Source organism: Euphorbia lathyris, chromosome 1 (genome assembly GCF_963576675.1).
Source record: "Euphorbia lathyris chromosome 1, ddEupLath1.1, whole genome shotgun sequence".
Classification (NCBI taxonomy): domain Eukaryota; kingdom Viridiplantae; phylum Streptophyta; class Magnoliopsida; order Malpighiales; family Euphorbiaceae; genus Euphorbia; species Euphorbia lathyris.
Genome location: NC_088910.1, coordinates 36,207,544 through 36,224,890, shown reverse-complemented (window position 1 = coordinate 36,224,890; position 17,347 = coordinate 36,207,544).

Genomic DNA, 17,347 nt, shown 5'->3' with positions numbered 1-17,347 from the left:
ATGATTAATTGATTAGGCACCGTTAGATTTAAACTTATTAAAATTTTAAACCATACTATCAATCCAGGATATATAAAGATCATTACTAGCAAACAAGATACACTATAACGTCAAATAACAAATTCCAATGACAAAGAATTCCTTCAGTGGCCTCAAAGTCAACAAAAGCAGCTGCATTTCACGCCAAAGCTAACAAGAGTTGAAGAAAACAAGAAAAATTTATTTCCGAATTAATGATAAGTACAAACTACACTCCAATATTTATATTAATACAAAGTTAATAAGTCAATCCTTACCAATTAACTTAGCCTAAAATTAATCTAATAACCAACAATTTACTTAACTTTCATACCCCTCTCAAGCTGGATGGTGCATATTAAGCAATCCTAACATTTGAACCATGTCTACAAAATTCTTTGTTGGCAAAAACTTAGTCAAAATATCTTCCAACTAAATTTTTGTTTTTATAGTGATTAAGTGAAGCACTCTATCTTGGATTTTTTTCTCGAAGAAATTGGTAATCTAGTTTGATATGCTTGGAACGCTAATAAAATGTTAGATTATAAGCTAAAATCTTAGATTGTTGTCATAATATAATAATGTAGAGGATCGTTGTAAACTAATAAAATTTAATACATAAGTTAACCATTGCACTTTGCATGTTGCAAGAGCTAAGGTTGTGCACTCTACTTCCGTGGAACTATGGAAACAACTAGTTGTTTTTTTTACTTTTCTAGGAACTAAAAAATCGCCAACAAAAATTGTATAACCAGTTATGAATCGGTGTGAGTCAGGACATCTTGCCCAACCAGAGTCACTAAAATCCTATAAGGTTAAAGTAGAAGTTACAGAGAAAATAAACATTGAGTTGGTGAAGTAACATAGCAAAGAATTTTCATAACATCTTGTAAATGAACATCAGTTGACAATCCAAAAATCGACTAAAACTAGTTGACATCATGTGTTATACCAGGCTTAGTGATGGTTAGATAAATCAATTATCAGCCTTTAATATGATGTTTTGTCATCAAGTGAAGTCCTTGTGTCTTTTGATAAATGCAAAGTGTTATCCACAAGAACAATATAAGGTTCGGAAGAAAGCAAACTTGCATAAAAAAGTGATTTTACAGGAAGATACCTCTAGAACTCTATGAGACTTCAACGCCCAGAAAAAAACTTTAAGTTATCCAAATCTTTAATTTTGAATTCATAATCTAGAAAATGTTTTACTGCTTGAATTTTATTGTTATCATTACTAGTCAATATGATATCATTAACATATACTAATAAATAATTCATTACAGTATCAAAATTTTAGTAAACAATTAATGATCATTAGTGGATTATTTGTAACCAAAAGCACATAAAAAGTCAACGAATTTGATATTCCATTGTCTACTTGCTTGTTTCAACATATATAAAGAATTAACTAACTTACATATTTTATTAGCTTTGTAAGTTTGAAAACCTTGAGGTAAAACCATATATACTTATTCCTCTAAGTCATCATGAAAATAAATCATTACAATGAAAATATCTTAGATATTGAGGTGTAGTATATGTTCTACCAGACTTCCTATGTGCTTGATTAGGAACATAAACTATAACAGGCTCATGAGATTAAAAACTATGTAAAGGATTATCACAATCCATTGAAGAATCTTTTGACACAACAGATTCAAGCTCAACTAGAATATGTTCTTCATTAAACACAGTTTCCTAATCATGATCATAAACCTCTTTTAATCCTAAATCATGTTGATCCATACCATATACAAAATTCTAATTGGAAAAACTTAAATTATGTATAATAGCATTTTTATATTGCGAGTAAAGAAAAACATGTTCATAAAATAGCATATCTCTGGAAACAATGAACTTCCAATGTATCAAATCAAATAATCGAAAACCTTTCATATTCGAATGAAAACCAATAAACATATATGGAACAACACGAGTAGGCTTGCAAATGGGGCGGGGATGGGTTATAGGTTGCTTCCCCATCCCCATTTATAAAATGGGGAAAATAATGTCCCCATCTTCGTCCTCGTGGGGATCCCCATTTCTCAAATTCTTATTTTTTTCATATAAATACAATTATACAAATAAAAACTATAAAACATTAGTATAATTGATACAAAAAAATGCATCAATAATAAGTCATAAATAATCCATCAAATATAAAAATAAATAAAATTATACAATTACAAAAATAAATATTTAGAAATTCATAAACTAAAAATTATCTAATGTAAACAGTATATCAATTTTGAATGCACGTGACCGCTTATGTGTGGTCAGGATTCGACCGCGTGGCCAAATTCCATGCAACTGCACATACGAGGTCACATTCCAAATCATGTTCTCATACACATGTCATAATCTCACCTCGTGAAGGGATCCACATGACGGTGTACACATGATAATGTGCAACAAGAAATCACAGGACAAGGGTTCATCATTTTGGGAACTTCCATGGACCCTAACTTACTATATGATAGTCCAAATTGAGCATGTTCAATCTCATTCAATGGAATGATGTATACCTCTATGATAGCATCTAAGGTGGAATATAATCATAAAAATAATCAACATTCTGGTTAAATCACAGACTCATTCTGAACTTCTAAAAAGCGTAACTTGCTTGTTACATCTCCAAATCTAGCCTAGTTAGTTGCATTGCAAATATATTCTGAGTAATATACATTTTTGTAGATCCTTGGGCCTAAAATGGCCTCTTATCAAAAGGTTGACTTTTGAGAATGGCTTACTTTGACTATATCCTTTATAGAGAATAACATCCTTATTATGCGTCCGAATTGATCATGATGAATTGTGTTTGCAAAATTTTGACACATCACCCATTGCATGAATGTTTGAGAACCAAATCGGATCCGATCGATAATTATAAACTCTCTGTGTGACTAAAGTTGACCAACCTCTAAGACTTCTAGGACTTCTCTTCCCCGAGTATTATCGCGGACTTCCATAATAACCATTCATAAGGTTTTCAGCATTAGGACCTCGATTCTAGTGTCTACAACATGAGAAATTTCCCTAATCATATTTTTGATCATCTTAGGGAAATTGTCTCCAGAAGTTTGGTCTCAGAGACTCTCTTCAATGGCTGGAAGAGTGACTAGCCTACGAATATCTATTGTCACACGAATATCCTTCAAGAAGATATCCAAACCATATACCCCCCATAAATTGGAGGTACTTCCCTCTTGAAAGGAAGAAGAATATATATTATATGGTTATCCATAAGAAAGTTACAGTGTGAAATCAAAATTTAAGAGGGAAGATAACCACCTCAACCTTCTCTTTCACATTTGTTCTTTTGGAAGCTCTCTTCTTCTTCTTACTTCATTCATGGTGATCCTCACACTTTGTAGCAGACGCTTCAAGATCCTCTTGCTCGTTTGAGTATTCAGAATAATTTCTTTCAAATTCTCCTTATTTTTCTAGACCTCATCCTCATCCTCTACAATGCTGACATCCTTCATTAGGAAAGAAAACCAGCCTTCTATGGTCCAACTATCTTCACTCAAGAAAGTTGAATATTAGAAAAAGGAAAAGGGGTAAAAAGGAAAATTGATCCTTCATTGTCTCCAAGGACATATTTACATTGTTGAACATCTTCATCTAGGTCAGCAATAAAGTTCTGGACAGACATGCATCCACAAAGAATTTCACAGACCAAGTCTTGGTTTCAAGAGAACTACAAAATTCTCCTTTTATGCTGAATCCAACTTTTCCTTGATCGGATTTACAAAAATTCCTACCAAAATCCTTTGCCCAACTTCAGTTCTGAACTCATCCATCCATTATCTTATTGATGACATTCAACTGAAGAAATATATTACAAGTGCTTAACCTTGTAGAAGGTGGAATGGTGTTCCCTATTGGTCCAGATTGAAGGAGAGGCCATGTTGCTAAATAATCTAATGGTCAGAGGGATCTTCATCTGCTCACAGATCCATTATAATGGTACCATCCCTATCCATACATTTGGGTGGATATATATAGGGCATAGACCCAGATATTTTAGAACATTAGTTAGGGGCTTCGATAGTGGGTATGAGAATCACAAGCTCACTTGGAGCATAAAAACGACAAAACAGTATGTCGTTGGAAAGTGCACAATGTCTTCTAGTTTGGGAATGATGCATTTACAATGATTCAACCAAGTGTGTTACCCTTTTAGTTTATCCAATTGATCATGGGTTACTTTGGAGGCCATAACTTCGATCATATGAGCCATATTCTTTATCTTTAAGGAGGAGGCAACCATTTTTTACGAGAAAAATGAGAGAAAAAATGAAGTATAAGAACTTACTGTTTCTAAGAAAATGAGAGCAAGAAGAATATTGCAGAGAGAATGTGAGTTCATATGTTGAAGAAGATAAAAGTAAATGTGAAATTGCACATATCCCTTCCTACATTTTTAAAGAGAGTCAGAGCAACATTTTGCATTTTTGAATACCTCTTATGCATATTTCCTGTTCTCATTGAACTAAGAACCTTCTCAAAAAACATCCAATGTAGCATTAAAAAACTAGATTAAGCTTATAAGGGGGTTTCTAATAATGAATGTGGACATTTTGGAGATCCGTCCTCAGAGGCACAACCAAATCATCCCCTTTCACTTGTACATTTAATCCATGCTTCTAGAATCATCTTATTGAATTGGAATTTTTATTCTATCATAATTAGGAGTCCTTAGCATTCACAGATAACGCCATCACACAAGAAGATTTACCTCTCTTAGAATTCCTTCCATAATAGAATCCAAAGTCATCTTTATGTTAATTAGACTAAGACTCTCCATGCCTATATAAAGGGTGTAAACTCCATTCACAAAGGTATGACATAATACAATCACACAGACCATTACTTTGTTACTTTATTTTTCTTATATCTTTTCGATCAAAACTGACTTGATCATAGAAGAGTCCCTTTCCATTGACTCGGACAAGCTCTGTTTTACAGGTTCATCAAAGAGGATGATCTTTTGCACATCTGGTCGCCTATAACTTCCTTAATTACGAACATATATTTAGATCTCACTAAGATGATGATATGGATGTTTTTATCCCTATCTTTGTGTATGATTTTTAGAGTCTTTTGGCTTAATTTAAGTAATTTTTTATTACATTTCTAGTTAAAGTACTTGTTTCAACTTGTTTAGTGAGTTTGAGTCAAAGTTAGTTGGTTTTAGTTATTTTTTCAGTTAATTTCGTTCACTTTCACTTTTTCTTAGTTCGTAGTTTCACCCACGTTCACTCATTTTTGTCCAATTTCACTTTCTTTTAGTTAAAAAGATTAATTTTTGAATTATTTTAATTTTATATTTCTAGTTTTTAATCTCTTTTGTCTTTTCAATAACGTTAAAGTCTTTAGTAAAATTTAATTAAGTTGTAATTTTTGGAATAAAAATTTGTATGTGTGCAAATGAAAGTCACCATTTTAAAAGGTCTAATTTGAACTTTTAATGTTTGATGTTGTAGTCAAAGGAAAAGACAAGCAAAAGGGACAAGGTGTGGAAGGGAGACAATAGGCACAAAAGCCTACCACTAGGGCCAGCACATTGTGCTAGACCAAAATTCAGCAAAAATTCATATTTTCCTACATGCATTATGTGTTTCCTTATTCGTGTGGGCAAATTCAAAGTCTTTTTTCAACACGCAAATTCAAAATCTTCTTGCAATATTCAAAGTCTTCTTACAACCTTTATGCAAATTCAAAGTTTTTTTTCAACATGCAAATTCACAAGCTTCTTACAATATTCAAAGTCTTCTTACTTTATGTAATTTCAATTTTACCACTATGCTTGTAATTTTCTCTATATAAACTAGCTTAGAATCCAATTTAAAGGTTGTTCTAAATGGAGATGACATGGAGTTTTAATTAGTTTATATTCAGTTTTTCATGTAATAAAGTTCCTTACACCTTGAGAGCTTGTTGTAATTCTCTTGTTCCCTCGACGAAGTTACGTTCCATCCTCGCTCCCCAAGCTCGAGAGTTCCACTTCCGAATCCGAAACGATGACCTTAAGTCCGGTTAGCTAGTTCTAAGGGATGATTTTTCTTCTCTTTTTCCTTGTTAACTAGTTTGTACTCTTCCTATGTGCTAGATTCGGTTGTATTCTGCATTTACGCTTTTCACAGTTATAATATATGGTTTACAGTTTTCAGTTTCACTATACTTGTTGATGTTTATTCCTTGCTTTGATTCTCATAATTGATTATTGTGTAGGTTGATTATGAACTCCGAAATCCATTAGGATTCATATATGTGTTGCCTTACCCGAATTGACAACCCGAAAACCGATGGAATTGATAAGCCATGGAACTTATGGGCCATATTTTCTGAACCTAAGAATTATAGTTGCCTTAAAGAAGGAAGCACGATCTCAGAACTTCATTGGGTTATTCGGTTTACTTATAATCGTCTTTGCAAGAGTAAGGTGTCACTCGTATATACTCTGAATTATTGTTTATCACGTATTGTAACTTAAAGCCATCTGTATCATCCCATAAGGGCTTGAAACACATGAAAAATGTCTCACCCATAGTTTATGAGTAGTTTGTAGTTGTTACCCAAATCTGTTGGTCTCGTATAACGTGACAAGGTTAGTTCCAAGGAGGGGGATAAGAACTATTTAAAATTTTGTCCGTTAAGGCTGACTTCTTTTCTTTTAGAAAAGGTTTACACAGCGGCGCTAAGTAGTTTTAAGACACAAGCTTAGTCAACTGGTGACTAAGTCTGCTTCTTTCCTTGAGTCAGGAGATAGCACTTAAGTCTATTCCTGAACTCAGCTTCTTAGTGCACTCAACTCAGTGTCTGTTCGTTACTTAGTCAGTTTTATAGCAAGCAATATATAAAGGAGTTTAAAGGTTAGAAATATGTTACTCAGCAGACATATCCTGGTTCGGCCTCTCCGCCTACGTCCAGTCCCCGGAACTCGTTCCGAGCTTTTTGAATCCTCTACTGAGCTCTTTAACGGTAGAGCACGAAACCCTTTACAACAGAAGCTGAGTATACAAGAGTACCTTCCTCTATTCCTCTACTCACTCCTATAACTACCGCTGAGTACTATAACCGTGTACTCAGCTTCTCATTTTTATTCTTCTAGAAATGATAAGTGTTTGTCCTAAACAACAATGGCTAAGACACTTTAGATGAATGAAATCACTCTAGAATTTTACACAAAGATTGGAATTGGTGTAAGGTTTGCTTTTCTTTTCTCACAGAACTTCAAGTATGAATTTGGTCCGCGTTTCGACTTGATTGAAGATCTGCATCGAATGAAGCATTTGAGAGGCCTATTTATAGTGACACTTCAAGCACCGGTGATTTCGAATTTTGAAATAACCGTTGGAGGCTAACGGCTTCCTGTCGTTGTCACTCAAGACGTGCTCAGTGTCGTTGGCCAATGAGATTCTTGTATCTTCTGTCTACGGTAGTGCTTAGCAGCTTTTCGTCAGATGAATAGAATGTTTCGCCATTTATAGTAAAGTCTTCTAGACAGCTTACTGCGTCTTCTGAGCTTTACCCAAAGTAGAAATACTTTGTCTCTAATTTGGTTCTGTTCTGCCGCTGACTTGTACTTCTTGTCGTTCAACTCAGCAGCTTCATCTTAAAGCAATTGATAGAAGGCTTCTCGATCCTTCTTCATGCTGAGCTACTGCTTTGCTTAGAACGACTGCGTTTTGTCTTCCTGGACCTTGAGGTCTTGATCTGTTGACTTGGGCTTGACTTCCTCTTATGGGCCTTTAGGATTTTTATCTTAATGTCTTATAAATCAAATTAACTCAACATTGAACAAACACATTAGTGTGAATAAATCAAAGCATTTAAATTTAATGTGTTAGAATATTTTTATCAATTACATAAATAATTTTGTCAAATCAAAATCATGTGGAAAGGTGTTTCAACAAACTCCCCCATTTTGATGTTGGCAAAAATATTCAGTAAGGAACTCAGTGTTGAGCTCCCCCATGATAGTTGACCTTGTTTTACTCAAGATACTCCCCCGTAAGGGTTGAGCTACTGACTTAGTTTTACTTTAAACATTTCAAGGTTTAATCAAGTAAGTCTAAGGTCAGTTTTCAGAAATAGGTCAGCTCATGGAACATATTCTATTTAACTCAGTTTAAGTTATGCGGAAGATTTAGATATCAGAGTACGCTGAGTATATCTTTGTTCAATGAGTTTTAATTGAGAAGACATGTAAAAGAGGTCAACTTATAGATCAACACAGCAGACAATCATGAAGCAATGTAAGCACATAACACAGTTGATTTAATAAAGATACATTAAGTGTTTAGCACAAAACATAAGTAGGCATCACATAAGATTAGTCAGTTTTGAAAAAGGTAGATGCATGCATAGTTTTGTATTAATGGTCAGCACAACAAAATACATTAGGAAAAGAATACAAGTTTTAAATCTAGCAATCCTAGTCAAGCTATTTTTTCTTGTAGTTGATCTGGACAGGATGCTCTTTGGCTTTTCCCTTTTGTTTCTGCTGACTTCCAGATGCTTCTCCTGTTTGCCGAGTTCTTTGAGCTTGTTCTTTCTCCCTCGTTTTGCCAGCATCAGGTGGAGGAGGAATGAAGGTGTCTTCGAGGGCAGCACGAGTTAATCTGGCGGAATATTCCTTAAGCTTTTTCGTGCTTTCATTGAGACCATCAAAGACGGGAATACCATCATCCAGAACAGAACGGGGAACCCTGACCGAGGCACTAAGCATACTCAGGATGTATTCTTGAGACTTCCCAACCCAGTGGATAGTGTTAGTCAGCATGGCATAAGCTTGATGAAACATCTGTAGCAAAGTCGAATCATAATACTGACGTTGAACATTCGAGTGGCGCACATGGTTGAAAGTGACTTGAGAGTACTTCAGAATTTCATTCGTCTTGAGTTGTTCAGTTTCCATCTCTTCCTTACTCAAGTTGAGTAGACAGACAGCCTCACTGATTTGCTCAATGGAGCATTGGGAGGAGGAAGAGAGTTGCTCATTGGTTCTGGCTTGCTCAGAGTGAAGCTGGGTGAAAAGTTGTTGAACTTCAGCAGAAGTTGCATACATAGAGTTCACAGCTGACAGGTTTTGAAGTTGACCCTGGAGAGAGTTCATGTGATTGACCATTGTCAGCTGGAGTTCGGCCAGCTTTGTTATTGATTCCTGCTTGGGCTGTTGAGACTGGAGTGATGTCATGACACTCAGAAGATCCTTAAGACCTTTGATTTCAGTGAGAAGCTGAGTGATAGACAAAAGTTGAGTTGGCTCAACAGGAACTGACCCAGCGGAGTCGGCATTGGTTTGATGGAGGTCCTGGAGTAGAGCTTGAGCTGAGTCAATTATTCTTCGACCAGACTCAGTGGCATGCAAGTAGTTGTAGGATCCATCAATGTTTGGCCCAAATGCCGGAATATGAGTGGAACCGGATGGAGGAGGTGTTTGGTTTAGTTCATTATTGGAAGTGCCAGCATGATCAGCGGCTGGACTTGAGTTTAGATTGCCAGTAGGAGCTGACGGATTGATATTCTGCACTTGAGGATGTGAAAGAGGATGATCGGCAGAATTATCTACTTGCTTAGAGTCAGGCTGAAGCTGACTGGTTTGAGGAGGTTGAGGTGTTTCAGCATTGACCTGAGCAGGTGTTTCCTTAGCTAGCTCAGTATGTTGAGGAGCAGGAACTTCGAGCACTTGCTCGGTATCACCTTAGCTTAGAGTAGCAATTGAGTCGGCATGTTCCTTAGGCTGAGAAATAGAGGCTTGCTTTTCTTGTTGCTCTGGTGGAGAAAACTCAGTTTGATCAGAGAAGAATTTGAACTGCAGGTCGGACAGATCAGTTATGGGATCTCGTAAAGGTGAGTCACCCAGAAGGTCAATAACGGGGGATTTTTGAGCATTCTTTTTAAGTCTCCTTAATCTCTTAGTCTTTTGAGGAGAGGGATCAGCATGAATGGACTTAATTGAGTCAGTAGGTGAAGTTGCGCCTTGATCAGCCTGATCCTTTGCTGTAGGCTCAACATCTTCTTCAACCTGCTCAGTGTTGGTTGGTTCATGTTGCTCAACATCTGCTATCTCATGTTGCTCAACATCTACTGTCTCCTCAGTATCAAACTGATAACCCAGTTCTTCTTCATCTTGGTCAGTGGGGTTTTTCTCAAGAACAATGCCCTGACTTCTCACAAAATGAGAGTCTTCAGAGATAACAACTCCAAGTGGGGGTACGTCGATGGGACTTAACCCAGAAGAGACCTTCTTCCTCTTTCTCAGTGGTTGCTCAAGAGTGTCCTCTGATTCTTCTTCCTCAGGCTCACCTTGCCTTTTGAGGTTTTCTGCTGACTTAGGCTCAGCTTGACCTTGTGCAACTTGAGGCTTTGTTCCTTTGGACACAAACCGAACCTTCTTCGGTGGAGAAACAACATCTTTTGAAGAGGTCTGAACAGCTTTTCTCTTTCTGTCCTGTTTGTCAGCTTGAACTTGCTTTCCCTTCTTCCCTTTTCTAGTCAGCATTCCCTCTGTTTCCTTAACAGCGGCTCTTTTTCCTTTCTTGGGAACAATAGGTTGATCGTAGACCAGTCCGAACAGTGCAGCTGCAGTAATCTCAGTTCCCCAGACATTAATTTCTTCAACTAGGCTCACCTGATAATCTTTGAGGATCCTGGTGATTAGGGAGCATAATCTAAGAGTTCCAGTACTGCGTTGAAAGGCACCTATGAGGAAGACTGGCATGTTGAGCGGCTGGTAGGTCAGCATATGCCAAATAAAGCATTGCTCGAAGTTCGACGCTGAGGAAGTAGCATTGATCTTGGGGAAGAGAAAGTTTGTCAGGATATAATGGGCCATATTTTGATTCTGACCCATGGAAGTGCTGAATATCTCTCCTACGTGACCTGTGGGTTTACAGAACTCAACAGTGTAGTTAGTTTTATCTTGGTCACCTGATTTTCTAAGTTGAGCTCCTTCGTTTTTCAGTTTTAGCAGTTTGGCAAGGTAAGGAGGGTTGATGAGGATATCCTTCCCTTGAACCTTGGTGACCATGTAGTCCCAGTCATCATCAGCGGCTCTGAGGTTAGCGTAGAACTCCTTCACTAACTCAGGATATGTGGCTTCTCGAATCGAGAACAGCTCGGTCCAACCGTTCTTTGAGATCCACTCACAAAAGGGTTGCTCAGCTTCCACAAAACCCTTCGAGAACCAGCGGGAGTGGTCAACCTTATACCCCCTTACACTCTCGTAAAATAGAGAGTAGGTATGTTCCATCTGTTTCTTTCCCTTATCCTGCTTCTGTTTCCCTTTCGATGAGGTACTTTGTCAGCGTGGGATTTCTCGCTTGGGGTTGTGACCTTAGAATGGTCACGCTGACCAGGTTCTTGAGACTTGGTGGGAGTCTCGCTATATTCCTGCTGAGCAGGAGATGAAGGGTTTTCATCGGAGCGGTTATCGTCATAACCGGCACCGGAGACATTCTGAGAATCGTTAGACATGATTCTTAGAGAGATTTGGGAAGTTTGGGAACTTTAGAGAAGAGAGAATTTGAATACCAGAAATTTCTAAGCGTAAAGAGGTACAAGTGGGAATTCATCCACTATTGATAGAGGTGTCGAGTTGATCTGAAGCGTTGAGGTGGCCGTTTGACCTCGAGATACTCAACCGACAAAGATTCTGGCATTTATGACACAATCGGCGCATGTATTTTCTAATTATTGCGCTTACGTCATCCTAGGTGGCTATTTAAATTGCGTGTGTAGCATTAATTGTGCAACGGATCTTTACTCAGTGTTAAGAATTCTAAACGTTTAATGTTCTGAGTAGTCAATTTTACGCAAAGGAATTATTCATGTGCTTAGTAACTCAGCTTGAGATAATCACTCAGTATGTAAGTCTACTCAGCATGAAGTGATTTTATGTTATGTTTTACTTAGCATACAATAGTTACTAGTTTTAGCACAATTCACTCAGTATGGCAATCCACTCAGCATACATATATCACATATTATACTTGGAATTTACTGAAGAGGATTAAACATACCAATGGTTTCTCTAAGTATGTTGAATTGCTCACGAGCCAGTGGCTTTGTGAAGATATCAGCAAGCTATTCATCCGTTGGGACATAGGTCAGCTTGATCTCTCCCTTGAGTACATGATCTATGATGAAGTGATTTCTTATGCTGACGTGCTTCATCCTGCTGTGCTGGATTGGGTTCTTTGATAGGTCAATGGCACTCTTGTTGTCACATTTGACTTCAATTGTTTTAGTCTGAACACCAAAATCTTCTAGCTGTTGCTTAATCCAGAGGACTTGAGCAACACAGCTTCCAGCAGCAATGTACTCAGCTTCAGTGGTTGACAGGGCCACTGACGACTACTTCTTACTGAACCAAGACACAAGACAACTTCCAAGGAAGTGACATCCTCATGCGGTGCTTTTTCGTTCAAGCTTGTCTCGTCCGTAGTCAGCGTCAGTGTATCCAATGAGTGTGAAATCATAAGTATTGGGATACCATAAACCTGCATTCACTGAGCCTTGCAAATATCTAAGGATTCTTTTTACAGCTATGTAATAAGATTCCTTAGGGTTAGATTGATATCTAGCACAATAACATACTGAGAACTGAATTTCTGGCCTACTAGCAGTTAAATAGAGTAGAGAGCCAATCATACCTCGGTACAATTTGCTGTCTACTGACTTACCATTTTCGTCAGCGCAGAGGACAGTGTCAGTGCCCATAGGGGTAGATATTGACTTGCAGTTCTCAAGTTTATACTTCTTCAATATCTCCTTATCATATTTAGTTTGACTGATGAAGATGCCATTTTTCCCTTGTTTGATTTGAAGTCCAGGGAAGAAGTTGAGTTCTCCCATCATTGACATTTCAAACTCAGTCGGCATCTGCTTACTAAATTCCTTGCACATGGACTCATTAGTGGCACCAAAAATAATGTCATCAACATATATCTCAGCCAGTAGGGTATCTTTACCCTTCCTCTTAATAAATAAGGTTGTATCAGATTTACCTCTGACATAATTTCTAGTCAGCAGGAAAATGATCAGCCTCTCATACTAAGCACGTGGTCCTTTCTTGAGACCATACAGAGCCTTTTTGTGGTTATAAACATGGTTTGGGAACTTGGGATCCTCAAACCCTGGAGGCTGATTAACATAGACTTCCTCGTTTATAACTCCATTAAGGAATGCACTCTTAACATCCATTTGAAATAATTTAAAGTTAATATAACTTGCATATGCATATAAAATTCTTATAGCCTCTAGCCTTGCCACTGGGGCGAAGGTCTCACCGTAGTCTATACCTTCTTGCTGACTATAGTCCTGAGCTATAAGTCTTGCTTTGTTCCTGACCATGCTCCCTTGTTCATCTAGCTTGTTGCGGAAGACCCATCTTGTTCCTATGGTCTTCTGGCTTCTTGGATTTGGCACTAAGTCCCATACTTCATTTCTTCTGAACTGATCAAGTTCTTCTTGCATTGCACTCATCCAGAACTCATCGTGCTCAGCTTCAGAGAAGTTCTTTGGTTCTTGAACTGAGACGAATGCTACGTTGCTGAGGTATCTCCTGAGTTGATTTCTTGTCATCAGGGTGTTTTCAGTAGCATCAAGAATAGCACTCTCTGAGTGTCCTCTTGGAATTCTGATCTCTTTTGGTAGAGTGATGTCTTGAGCTGGTTGTGTTTCAACAATCTCTGTAGGTATAGATTGGTCAATGAAAACAATTTGAGTTTCGCTTTTACCTTTGGTCAGCCCTTGAGGTAGTGACTCAGCGGCTGCTTCTTGGTCAGCGGGTGCCGAGTATGGATCATCCTCAGTCAGCTGCTTGTCTTTTCCTGCAGGGTTAGTTTCATCGAACTCAACGTGTACTGACTCTTCTAAGACATGAGTTCGTTTATTGAAAACTTTGTATGCTTTGTTGTTTGTTGAGTAGCCTAAAAAGATAGCTTCATCAGCTTTTGAGTCAAACTTAGCAAGGCTGTCTTTAGTATTTAGAATAAAACATTTACAGCCGAAGGCACGAAAGTATCCAATGTTGGGCTTTCGTCCTTTCCAAAGTTCGTAGGGAGTCTTCTTTAATATGGGTCTGACTAGAGCCCTATTAAGTATGTAGCAAGATGTGTTGACAGCTTCTCCCCAAAAGTACTTTGGAAGCCTATGTTCACTCAGCATTGTCCTGGCTATTTCAACCAAGGTTCTGTTTTTCCTTTCAACTACCCCATTCTGTTGAGGCGTCCTAGGAGCAGAAAAGTTGTGGTCAATGCCGCTGGCTTCACAGAATTCAACAAACTGTTGGTTTTTGAATTCTCCACCATTATCACTTCGGATGTGAGCTAACTTTAGGTCTTTATCATTTTCAAGTTTTCTTACTAATGTTGAAAATGTCTCAAAGGTTTCATCCTTGCTACTCAGCAAGATGACCTAAGTGTACCGAGAAAAGTCATCTACAATGACCAAGGAAAATCTCCTACCACCCAAGCTTAGTGGCTGGACTGGTCCGAAGAGATCCAAGTGTAGCAACTCAAGTGGAGGCTTGGTTGAGACAATGTTTTTACTATGAAAAGATGTTTTAGTTTGTTTTCCAGCCTGACAAGCATAGCATAATTGATCCTTTTCGAACTTAAGTTCTGGCAGTCCCTCAACTAATTGCTTTCTTGCTAATTTGGCCAGGAGGTCCATGCTTACATGACCAAGTCTCATGTGCCATAGCCAGGAATTTTCTTCATTTGACACTAAGCATACATTTTTTGAAAATTTCTTTTCCAAATTCAGCATAAAGACATTATCAATATGAGGGACAGTTAAAATCAATTCATTTGTTTTTCCCTCGAGTATTTTACATCCAGTGTCATCAAATATAACTTTTCTCCCGTTATCACATAGTCGAGCTACGCTGAGTAAGTTATATTTAAGTCCACTGACTAGGGAGACTGACTCAATAGTAGGATTACCACCAACGGTTCCTGACCCTACTATCTTACCCTTTTTGTTGTCTCTAAAACTTACGCTTCCACCTCGTTTACGCACAAGTGTGATGAACTGAGTTTCATCACCAGTCATATGCCTCGAGCATGCGCTGTCAATATACCACATATTTGACTTCTTAGCACACCTCAGGCTTACCTGCAATATAGCTAGTTATCTTTAGGTACCCAAGTCTTTTTGGGTCCTTGTTTGTTAGGCTCAGCAGGTAAAGCATCATATTTAATCTTATGATGACACATTTGGACAGTGTGTCCATTTTTCCCATAGAAGTCACAACTGACCTTCCGTTTGGGATATCTCACTGACTGGTCAGCCTCTCAGTGCTGAGCATGCCAGCACACCTTTGTGGTGTGTCCCTTCTTCCCACAGAAGTCACACTGGACATTCCATTGAGGATTCCATCTCTGTTGACTAGTACTTCGGTACTGAGTGTTTAGAGGAATATTTCTTTTATTCGGAACCTTGAATTGATTCAGAATAGATGTGACATCCTTTCTCAGTTTCTTAGAATCTGATTGGACCTCAGAGACAAACTTGTGCATAGTTTCTACATTTCTATGCAAAGTTGAGTTGTCTTGGAGAAGATATCGAAGGTCACTCAGTTTGACCTCTTCAATCTCGTCACATCGCCTGCTGAGTGCTCTAACCTTCTTGTTACACTTTTTGATAAGTGTGTAGAGGTCACTCAGGGCATTTATCATTTCATTCCTGAGCAGGGGTAGTGATATTACCTCAGTTGAGTGTGCCTCATCGTCAGATGCAACAGAGGGGTCATCATGCTCAGAAACACAAGGCTCAGCAAGCTCATCTGCCATAAAGCAGATCTTTGCTGACTCAGTGGCATCAGCTCCTGATGATGATGACTCATCACTATCACTCCAGGTTGCCACCATTGCCTTCTTACTGTTCTTCCTTTCCTTCCTCAAAGTAGGACAACTTGATTTGATATGGCTAGTTTGATGACATTCAAAGCATGTGATTAGCTTTGAGCTGTCCTTCTTGTACTTGCTGTCGCTGGACTCAGCTTTGTACTTGTCAAACTTCTTGTAAGGAATCTTTGAGTACTTATCGTTCTTTCTGAATAGCCTTTTCATTTTTCTAGTGAACATGGCCATCTCTTCATCGTCTGTTGAGCTCCCGTTAGTGGAGTCAGCTTTCATGACAAGAGACTTTTGCTTCTTGTCCTCAGACTTCTCCTTCACCTCAAAGTTCTTCATTGATATCTCATGGGTCAGCAGAGATCCAATGAGTTCATCGTACTTGTTGGTGGTAAAGTCTTGAGCTTCCTCAACAGTAGTTTTCTTGGCTTGCCAGCTTTTGGGAAGGCTCCTCGGTATCTTCTTGATTTGCTCTTCCTCAGTAAAGATCTTTCCAAGTCTTTTGAGCTCGTGTTTGTGAATCTTGAGTTCATTTCAGAGATCCCTTCATCATCATTCATTTCAAACAGCTCGTACAACCTCATGTGCTGGTTCACCTTGGACTCCTTAACTTTGTTGGTTCCTTCATAGGTGAACTCCAGTTTCTTCCAGATTTCCTACGCTGACTCACAACCTGAAATCTTATTGTACTCTGCAGCATCTAACGCACAGTGAAGCATGTTTATAGTCGAAGCATGATTTTGTAGCTTCTTGAGGTCATCTTCTGTCCACTTAGCCTCAGCTTTGACAACCGTTTGGCCGTCAACAGTTTCAATAGGAACAAATGGGCCTTGGACTATAGAAAGCTATGCACTCATATTTGTTGCCTGAATGAAATTTTTCATTCTGTTCTTCCAAAAGGTATAGTTAGACCCGAAGAACAGAGGAGGCCGAGTAATGGACAGTCCCTCAGGAAGAATCTGAGTTGTCTGATTTCCTGGGAGGAAACGAGTGCTGTTCTCAGCCATTGTGGGGATCAGCTCAAGATAGTTATATCTTGCTCAGTGAGCTTGAAAGCTCTGATACCACTTGTTGGTCCCGTATAACGTGACAAGGTTAGTTCCAAGGGGGGGGGATATGAACTATTTAAAATTTTATCCGTTAAGGCTGACTTCTTTTCTTTTAAAAAAGGTTTACACACCGGCGCTAAGTAGTTTTAAGACACAAGCTTAGTCAACTGGTGACTAAGTCTGCTTCTTTCCTTGAGTCAGGAGATAGCACTTAAGTCTATTCCTGAACTCAGCTTCTTAGTGCACTCAACTCAGTGTCTGTTCGTTACTTAGTCAGTTTTATAGCAAGCAATATATAAAGGAGTTTAAAGGTTAGAAATATGTTACTTAGCAGACATATCCTAGTTCGGCCTCTCCGCCTACGTCCAGTCCCCGGAACTCGTTCTGAGCTTTTTGAATCCTCTA